Source organism: Capra hircus, chromosome 25, assembly GCF_001704415.2.
Source record: "Capra hircus breed San Clemente chromosome 25, ASM170441v1, whole genome shotgun sequence".
Classification (NCBI taxonomy): domain Eukaryota; kingdom Metazoa; phylum Chordata; class Mammalia; order Artiodactyla; family Bovidae; genus Capra; species Capra hircus.
This window is the reverse complement of record NC_030832.1, coordinates 19588526-19599654: the sequence shown is the minus strand read 5'-3', so window position 1 is coordinate 19599654 and position 11129 is coordinate 19588526.

Genomic DNA, 11129 nt, shown 5'->3' with positions numbered 1-11129 from the left:
TCTCTAGACGACCGGCTGCGCTCTACTGCTCCGTGGAGGTTGGGCCAGTCCAATTCCTCCAAGACATAGGATACAGAGATGTATAATTTCGTAAGGAAGTATGTAGAAGATAATTCAAGTTAATGCTTTTTTAGTTCTCTTTTTGGCCTGGATATCCACTCTGTAATCTTCTGACTACTCCTGTGACTGCACATCGCAGCACCACCCCCCCCCGCCACTTTGGATCCTGCCGATCCGGACTGTCCAATGAAAGAGTCGGGTTTCCCGGATTCCACCCGCGGCGTCTGGGCTTGAGCCATCTGGACTGCAGTACTTCCCGCTCCGTAGCAGCCGGAGGCTTTAAAAGGCCTTCGTCTGTCTGCTCTTGTTAGAGCAGGCTCTTCTTAGAGTCTCTTCTCTGCAAAGACTTAGGCTTCGGGTCATTAGCTCCATGAGGACACAGGCCTTGTCCAATCAATTCGCTTCTCTAACTGTCAGACCACGCCGGGGATACACCTGGGTGAGACGGAAGCTTAGAAAATCAGTACAACGAAGGTCTCTGCTGTCCTGGAGTTAGTAGTCTAGGCTGGGGTTATCTAGAAAATAAAAACTGAACTATAGTTTTGTTTTAGAAAAATTAAAATGTTTTGAATAGTAGTGGTGTGAGTGGTTGAGAGACTTCTAAGCGGAAGCTTGCATGTGGAGAGTCACGTGACTGCGGAGAGAACGTGAAAGTCGCTCAGTCCAATTCTTTGCGACCCCATGGACTAGTCCATGGAATTCTCCAGGGCAGAATACTGGAGTGGGTAGCCTTTCCCTTCTCCAGGGGATCTTCCCAACCCAGGAATGGAACCGAGGTCTCCTGCGTTGCAGGCAGAATCTTTACCAACTGAGCTGTCAGGAAAGCCTCATGTGACTGATGGGGAAAGAAAATTCTGTGCTCTTCTCTTTTCCACGAGTATTAACTAAGAAGTTGTTTGTGCCAGACACTATGCTGAAGATTAAGGCACGATCCCTACCCTTCAGGGACTTATAGTCCTGTACCTTGCTACGATGCATGGTTGGGAAACTAATATTAACATAATTTAGGAGTTTGTTACGAGTGAAGAATTTTCGGATCCCCTACTGGATCAAAATCTGCGTTTTTAGAAGATCCTGAGGTAATTTGTATGCACATGAAAATTTCATAACGCGTTACAGAGTAGAGAAACTAATACCCCTAGCCTGTGTCTGAGTTTCTCTACACTCACAACTCTGTAATAGGAGATTACAGGGGACACCTAAGACCCGGTAATTGAGAATATGGCAGGAGTTCCCTGCTGCCTAGTGTTTAGGATATGACGTCGCTGCTGTGGCCCATGTTCGATCTCTGGTTGGGAACTGAGAGCCTGTAAGCTGTGAAAGGTACAGCCAAAAAATATTTTTTAAAAATGCAAAAAAGAATCTGGCACAAAAACTGTGGTAGATTTACATAGTGGTGCATGAGATGATTTAAAGTTGGTACATAAGACTTCCCTGGTGGTACAGTGGATAAGAAGCTGCCCCCTGCCAATGCAGAGAACACAGGTTCGATCCCTGGTCCAGGAAGATTCCACATGCAGTGGAGCCACTAAGCCACTGCCACAGCTAGTGATCCTGCTCTAGAGCCTCCGCATGGCAACCACTGAAGCCCGTGCGCCTAGAGCCTGTGCTCAGCAAGAGAAAACACTACAAGGAGAAGGCCTTGCAGTACAGCTAGAGAGTAGCTACCCCGCCCCTCCCCTCCCCACCAACCCTCATTGTAGCGACTAGAGAAAGTGCATGCATAGTAACAGAGACCCAGCACAACCAACAAATGAAATAAAAAATAAAGTTGGTACATAAATGAACATTGTTCTATTTTAATGGTTATATATTATTTTGAATATTATGGCAAGCAATGCTGATAATGAGTTTCCTTCTGGCATATGTTTATAAAAGAATAAAAGATTGATGTAAACAACATTAAATAAATAAACTATAGGTGATATGGACATATGGAAAAAATGACAAAGGTGTTAACAAGGAGTAAAGTTTGAGAAACATTTCGCTGATCCAGACACCTACCTGGTTAAAATTTTTCAATGGTTTCCCATGTTTTCCAGGATAAGGTTCACATTGATTAACATGATATACAAACCTCTGTCTCCAGTACTTTTTAATCACTACTCTCAAGTTAATTTCACCCCTGAGAGTCACTGGAACTTCATCATCCAGTTGAGGGTAGGTGGGGTACACAAATGCACGTCCATGAACACACTACTATTTAGAATGTTTCCTTCTTCAGTTATAACACCACCAATGCATCAAACCATAATTGCGACCCAAATTAAAAAATCTGTTCAAAATGTGGTAGTGTATGAAATACAAGTCACGATAACAGCTACATAAATAATAAAATACTGTTTATTAAGTATTTTGCAACATTGCAATATTGCTTATTAAGTTTTACAGTACAAAGAAAGACTGCCATCTTGTGGAAACATCTACTACTTCCACATGATGTTGTGACTTACCTCAATGACAGCTGTTTATATGTGGAGGAAGGGTGTGTGTGCAGAGATGGGATACCATTGTTAACATGTATTTGTGAGATTGGTTGGTGTTGTGCATTTTCCACCTCAAGCTTTTTTCCAGCTCCCAAACCGTCCTACAGCTAATTAGATAATTATAGAGAGAGAAGAGGCTGGATCCATGAGCTTCAATTCTCACTTAGAGTATATAAGGATATAATTTGGGGACATTAACAACTGAATGTGGTGGGGATAGACGTGCAAAGAGTAGAGTTTTTGTATGTTATTGAAGATAAGCTAGTTGTTCAGTTGCTCAGTCATGTCTGACTCTTTGCAACCCCATAGACTGCAGCATGCCAGGCCTCCCTGTCCCTCTCCACCTCCCAGAGTTTGCCCGACTTCATGTCCATTGAATTGGTGATGCCAGCCAACCACCTCATCCTCTGTTGCCCCTATCTCCTCCTGCCCTCAGTTTCCCAGCATCAAGGTCTTTTCCAATGATTTGGCTCTTTGCATACATATTTATTTAGTAAACAATGAAAAATGCTCAACACCACTAATCATTTGTTGTGCAGTTACTAAGTCATGTCTGACTCTGACTCACGGGACTGCAGCCAGACAGGCTCCCCTGTCCTTCACTATCTCCCACAGTTTGGTCACGTTTATGTTCATTGAGTCAGTGATGCTATTTAACCATCTCATCCTCTGCTGCCCCCTTCTTTTACTTTCAGGCTTTCCCAGCATCCGGGTCTTCTACAGTGAGTCAGCTTTTAGCATCAGGAGTCTTTGCAAAGTATTGGAGCTTCAGCTTCAGCAGCAGTTCTTCCATTGAATATTCAGGGTTGATTTCCTTTAGGATTGGCTGGTTTGATCTTGCAGTCCAAGGTACTCAATCTAGGGTCTTCTCTAGCACCACAGTTTGAAAACGTCGATTCTTCAGTGCTCAGCCTTCTTTGTGGTCTAACTTTCACATCTGTACATGACTACTGGAAAAATCATAGCTTTGACTATATGGATTGTCGGCAAAGTGATGTCTCTGATTTTTAATAACACTGTCTAGGTTTGTCATAGCTTTTCTTCCAAGGAGTAAGCATCTTTTAATTCCATGGCTGCAGTTACCATCCACAGTGATTTTAGAGCCCAATAAAATCAAGTCTGTCACTGTTTCTATTTTATTCCCATCTATTTGCCATGAAGTGATGGGACTGGATGCCATGATCCTTGTTTTTTGAATGTTAAATTTTAAGTCAACTTTTTTACTCACTTTTCACCTTCATCAAGAAGCTCTTTAGTTCCTCTTTGCTTTTTGCCTTAGGGTGGTGTCATCTGCATATCTGAGGTTATTGATATTTCTCCCAGAAATCTTGATTCCAATTTGTGCTTCATCCAGCCCAGCATTTCTCATGATGTACTCTGATAAGCTAGTACAAATTCAAATTAGAATGTTTTAACTTTACAATTTAAATGTAGTCCCAATGGTGGCCATAAAGAAAATAGATGTGGAATATACACAAACTGAAAAGAGAAAGGAATTTAAGGATTTTACTACAAAATTCAACTAAAGACAAAAGAAAACATTAATATAGGAAATAAGGGACCAAAATAAAGCTGTAAGGCATATGGAAAAGAAAGGGCAAAATGACAGAAGTAAGTCCTTGTTAGTAATTACTTTAAATGTAAATGTAATCAAAAGATTAGATGAATTGATAAAAACATATTTCAACTATATGCTGCTTACCAGAGACTAACTTTAGACTTTAAATACAATGGGTTGAAAGTGAAAGAAATGGAAAAAGATACTCCATGCAAACAATAACCAAAAGAGACCAGGGGCAGCTCTATTAATATTAAGGCAAAATAAACTTAAAATTTTTTTTATTTTGTATTGGGATATAGCAAATTAATACTGTCACAGTTTCAAGTGAACAGCAGAGACTCAACCATACATATATCCATTCTCCCTGAAATTTCCCTCGCATCTACGCTGCCACATAACGTTGAGCAGAGTTCCATGTGCTATTCATTAGGTCCTTCTTGGTTATCCATTTTAAATATAGCAGTGTGTACATGTCCATTCCAAAGTCCCTAATTATCCCTTTCCCCCATCCTTCCCTCTGGCAACCATAAATTTGTTCTCTGTGAGTCTTTATGTTTTATAAGTAAGTTCATTTATATCATTTCTTTATAGATTCCACATTTAAGGGATGTCATATGATATTTCTCCTTATCTCCTTATCTGTCATTAAGTATGACAATCTCTAGGTCCATCCAAGTTGTTGCAAATGGCATTATTTCATTCTTTTTGGTGGTTTAGTAATATTCCATTGTATATATACACCATATCTTTATCCGTCCCTCTGTCGATGGATATTTAGGTTGCTTCCATGTCTTGGCTATTGTATACTGAGCTGCAATAAACATTGGTGTGCATGTATTCTTTCAGATCATGTTTTTCTCCAGATACATGCCCAAGAGTGGGATTGCAGGGTCCTATGGTAGCTCCATTTTTAATTCTTTAAATAAGCTCCATACTGTTCTCCATAGTAGCTGTACCAATTTACATTTCTGGCAACAGTGTAGGATGTTTCCTTTTTCTCCACACCCTCTCCAGTATTTATTATTTGTGGGTTTTTTGATGATAGCCATTATGACTGGAGTGAGGTAATATCTCATTGTAGTTTTGATTTGCATTTCTCTAATAATTAGCAACATTGAACATCTTTTCACATGCCTCTTGGCCATCTGCATGGTCTTCTTTGGAGATGTGTCTACTTACGTCTTCTGCCATTTTGTGATTGGGTTGTTTGTTTTGATGCTGTTAAGCATCATGAGCTGTTTGTAAATTTTGGAAACTAATCCTTAGTTAGTCACATTGTTTGCAAATATTTTATCCCAATCTGTGGGTTGTTTTTTTCATTTTGTTTATTGTTTTCTTCGTTATGCAAAAGCTTTCGAGTTTGAGTAGGTCCTATTTGTTTATTTTTATTTCCATTACTCTGGAAGATGGATCAAAAAAGATGTTGCTGTGATTTATGTCAGAGTGTGTTCTGCCTATGTTTTCCTCCAGGAATTTTATAGTATCCTGTCTCATGTTTAGATCTTTAATGCACTTTTTAAAAGACTAAAAATATTTTTAATTGAAGGATAATTGCTTTACAGAATTTTGTGGTTTTCTGTCATACATCAACAAAAATCAGCCATTGATACACCCCTCCCTCCCTGACCTCCCTCCCATCTCCCTCCCCATCCCATCCTTCAGCCTGTCACAGAGCCCCTGTTTGAGTTCCCTGAGTCATACAGCAAATTCCCATTGGCTACCTATTTTACATATGGTATTGTGAATTTCTATGTTACTGTTTCCATACGTCTCCCCTTCTCCCTCCTCCTCTCTTGCCGGGGTCCAGCCCCGGTGGATCCAGGGAATTCGAAGGGTGGACGGCGTTGGCGTGGAAAGACTTGTTTGTTTATTAATATAAGATTAGATTAGGAAACTATAGTGTAGTAAGAAGATTAAGTGGAGGAAGAGGGCTGAATAGCTTGGTTTACGCGGAAGGCCAATAAAATTCCAGACAAGGAATTTGCACCATCTACGTTGGGCCACCGGCGCCCGCTTGAATATCTAAGGGTGCCTCGCCTTAAGCTCCCTTTCGTGCGGGTCTTAACAGCCAGGGCAAGTGAGTAGACCTGGCGAGCCTCCGCGCCCCAGGTGGAGATTCAGCCTGAAGTTAAAGTAAAGAGCAGAGAGAAGGAAAGGGAGAGAAGAAAGAGAGAAAGACACGGGGGGAGCCAGAGTCCCAAGAAACCAGGCCGAGAGACTAGCTCGAGAAACTGGTCCGAGAAACTGGCCCCCTCCTTTATTGTTCAGAAGGCCTTTTATACTTTTGATAAAACACGGAGATCAATGGATAACACAAAATTATGTAGCGTTCGCAACCCAGATTCTTTCCGTATATCATTTTGTATACAAAAGGTCTCAGGTGATTTACATTATCTTTTGGCCAAGAGGCTTGTTAACACTTTTTGGCTCTCTTCCTTAATGAATGTTAATTTTGTTTCCCCTGAAGTGTTTTTCTTTAATCTGCATCTCCTTAAAGCATTAAAGTTACATCTCTATAGAACAAAGGTGCAGTGGGATATAACAAAGAAGGTACTTAACTCAAAGATCTAATGTTGCTAATACCAGGTCTACTACTTGTTTTTCTATATACCAACTATATCTAAAAATAAAGGATATGAAAATTTGGCAGCAAGCATTGACCCAAAAAATGAAACTTTTAATCAGTCTTATTCTAAAGATTTTGACTCCTCGGAAGCTCCTACATTCCTAGGATGTTTTAAGCTTCCTGTGCCTCCTGCGGTCAGGAGGCCTCAAACAATCACATGCGCAGCTGTACGAGTCCTGCAGGCAGGCTAGAAAGCCATCAGAGGGTTTTTGGATTGAAACACTCTTTCAAATGCAGAAGACTAAAGCCCTGAATTGACTTTTTCCAGAAAATGTCAGAAGAGTGGAAAAGCAGAGCACAAAAGCCGGCAGATTTTTGTTGGGGTACATGCTTAGGAATTTCCAGAGGGGTCCCTGAAGTCTGAGCACGCCTTGCGTATGTCAGCTTCCTTCCTCATGACCTTGTCACGGGCGGGATTCCTCACACTGGCTCCCGGCACTCTCTCACCATGTCCATAGGTCTGTTCTCTGTGTCTGTTTCTCCACTGTTTCCCTGAAAATAGATTCATCAGTGCCATCTTTTTAGAACATGCTTCCCTTGTAGCTCAGTCGGTAGAGAATCTGCCTGCAATGCAGGAGACCCAGGTTCAATTCCTGGGTCCAGAAGATCCTCTGGAGAAGGAAATGGCAACCCACTCCAGTATTCTTTCCTGGAAAATCCCATGGACAGAGGAACCTTGCAGGCTACAGTCCATGGGGTTGCAAGAGTAGGACATGACTTAGCAACTAAACCATCACCATCGTTTAAGATTCCATATGTATGTGTCAGTATATGATATTTATATTTCTCTTTCTGACTTGCTTCACTTGTATCATAGGCTCTCATTTCATCTATCTCATTAAAATAGATTCAGATGCATTCCTTTTTTATGGCTGAGTAGTATTCCATTGTATATATGTACCACAGCTTCTTTATCCATTCATCTGTCGATGGACATTTAGGTTGCTTCCATATTCTAATTATTGTAAATAGTGCTGCAATGAACACTGGGGTACGTGTGTCTTTTTCAATTTTGGTTTCCTTAGGGTATATGCCTAGGAGTGGGATTGATGGGTCATATGGTGGCTTTATTCCTACCATTTTAAGGAATCTCTATACCGTCTTCCATAGTGGCTGCATCAGTTTATATTCCCACCAGCAATGCAAGAGTGTTCCCTTTTCTCTGTACCTTCTCCATCATTTATTGTTTGTAGACTTCTTGATGATGGCCATTCTGACTGATGTGAAGTGGTATCTCATTGTACTTTTGATTTGCATTTCTCTAATAATGACTGATGTTGAGCATCTTTTCATGTGCTTGTTTGCCATTTGTATGTCTTCTTTGGAGAAATGTCTCTTCAGGTCCCGTTCCCACCTTCTGATTGAGTTGTTTGCTTTTCTGATATTGAGTTGTATGAGCTGCTTGTATATTTTGGAAATTAATTCTTTGTTAGTTTTTTCCTTTGCTATTATTTTCTCCCATTCTGAGGGCTGTCTTTTCACCTTGTTTGTAGTTTCCTTTGCTCTGCAAAAGCTTTTAGGTTTAATTGGGTCCCACTTGTTTATTTTTGTTTTTATTTCCATTACTCTAGGAGGTGGGTCACAGAAGATCTTACTTTGATTTATGTAATTGAGTGTCCTGCCTGTGTTTTCCTGTAAGAGTTAAAAAATAGTTTCTGGTCTTACATTTAGGTCTTTAATCCATTTTGAGTTTATCTTTGTGTATGGTGTTAGGTAGTGAAGTACGTCAAGGCTGTATATTTGTATATTGTCACCCTGCTTATTTAACTTATATGCAGAGTACGTCATGAGAAACGCTGGGCTGGAAGAAGCACAAGCTGGAATCAAGATTGCCAGGAGAAATATCAATAACCTCAGATACGCAGATAACACCATCCTTATGGCAGAAAGTGAAGAGGAACTAAAAAGCTTCTTGATGAAAGTGAAAGAGGAGAGCGAAAAAGTTGGCTTAAAGCTCAACATTCAGAAAATGAAGATCATGGCATCTGGTCTCATCACTTCATGGGAAATAGATGGGGAAACAGTGGAAACAGTGTTAGACTTTTTTTTGGGGGACTCCAAAATCACTGCAGGTGGTGACTGCAGCCATGAAATTAAAAGATGCTTACTCCTTGGAAGGAAAGTTATGACCAACCTAGATAGTATATTGAAAAGCAGAGACATTATTACTTGCCAACAAAGGTCCGTCTAGTCAAGGCTATGGTTTTTCCAGTGGTCATGTATGGATGTGAGAGTTGGACTGTGAAGAAAGCTGAGTGCCGAAGAATTGATGCATTTGAACTGTGATGTTGGAGAAGACTCTTGAGGGTCCCTTGGAATGCAAGGAGATCCAACCAGTCCATTCTAAAGATCAGTCCTGGGTGTTCACTGGAACGACTGATGCTAAAGCTGAAACTTCAGTACTTTGGCCACCTCATGTGAAGAGTTGACTCATTGGAAAAGACTCTGATGCTGGGAGGGATTGGGGGCAGGAGGAGAAGAGGATGACAGAGGATGAGATGGTTGGATGGCATCACTGACTCGATGGACATGAGTCTGAATGAACTCTGGGAGTTGGTGATGGAGAGGGAGGCCAGCGCACTGCGATTCATGGGGGTTGCAAAGAGTCGGACACAACTGAGCAACTAAACTGAACTGAACTGAACTAAAGAGTCAACCATTTTTTTGAGTGTATCAATTGTCCTTTTGTTTTTCTAATTGCTGACTAGTATTCCATTGTTTCAATGTATGTACTGATTCTTCATTCATTAACCAGTTGAAGGATGTTTGGATTGTTTTCAGGTTGTGGCAGTTATTAAAAAGTCACTTTAAAGATTTAATCTGTTTTTTTTTGTGTGTGAACATAAGGTTTTGTTTCTCTTGAGTTAAAACCTAGGAGTAGAATTGTGGAGACATATAGCAAGTGTGTGTTTACTTTTATAAGAAACTGTCAAGCTGTTTTCCAAAGTGGCTGTATAATTTTGCATTTCCACCAACAATGTATGAAAATTTCAGTTGTTCCACATCTTCATCAATAATTGTTAGTTATTTTAATTTTAGCTTTATAATAGAAGGGTAGTGTTATCTCATTGTGGTTCTGATTTCATTTTTCCAATGACTAACAATGTTGAACAACTTTTCTTGCCCTAATCTGCCATTTGCATATGTTCTTTGGTCTGTTCAGATCTTAAGCTGTAATGAAATACCATGGACTGGGTAGTTTATAAATAATATTTATAAATAATATAAATTCTATAAATCATATAAATTTATTGCTTATCATTCTGGAGGCTGGAGTCTGAGATCACAATGCTAGCATGGTTGGATGAAGGCTCTCTTTCTAGTTCATAGCTAGTATGTTTTTCTGTGTCCTCACTTGATAAAAGGGGCAAGAGATCTCTGTGAGGTCTCTTATGAATATATCTTAAAAATATTTATTTGGTTATGCTGCATCTTTGTTGCTGCATGTGGGCTTTCTCTAGTTGCAGTGAATGGGGGCTACTCTTCGTTGTGTTGCACAGGCTTCTCATTGAGGTGGCTTCTCTTGTTGCAGAGCGTAGGCTCTAGGCACGCAGGCTTCAGGAGTTGCCGCTTGAGGGCTCCAGAGCACTGGATTCAGTAGTTGTAGCTCATGGGCTTAGTTGCCCTGTGGTATGTAGAATCTCCCTGGACCAGGGATCAGACCTGTGTTGCCTGCATTTGCAGGTGGATATCCACTTACCCCTTATCCATAGTACTTATACACATCACCAGGGAAGTCTGGAGTCTCTTTTGTAAGAACACTTATCCCATTCATGAAGTCCTCACCCTCATGATCTAATCACTTCCGGAATGCCCATCTGCCTAACATCTCACCTTTGATAGGCTTCAGCAGACAAATTTTGGGTGAACACATTCATACCATAGCATACTAGATACAAATACCTTGTTGGGTATAATTTCACCCAGTGCAAACATTTTCTGCCAGTTTGTGGCTTGTATTTTCATTTCCTTAACAATGTTTATTAATAGCATAAAATTTAATTTTGTTGAAGTCCAATTTATCAGTTTTTTTCTTTCACGGGTTATGATTTTTTGTCATAGCCAAGAAATCTTTGACTAAGACAAGGCCGTAAAAAATTTCCCATTTTCTCTGCACGTTCTACAGTTTTGGGTTTTATACTTAGGTCTGCTAAGTCACTTCAGTCGTATCCGACTCTGTGCAACTCCACAGACAAGCAGCCCACCAGGCTCCCCCGTCCCTGGGATTCTCCAGGCAAGAACACTGGAGCGGGTTGCCATTTCCTTCTCCAGTGCATGAAGGTGAAAGGTGAAAGGTGAAAGTCAAGTTGCTCAGTCGTGTCTGACTCTTAGCGACCCCATGGACTGCAGCCTACCAGGCTCCTCCGTCCATAGGATTTTCCAGGCAAGAGTACTG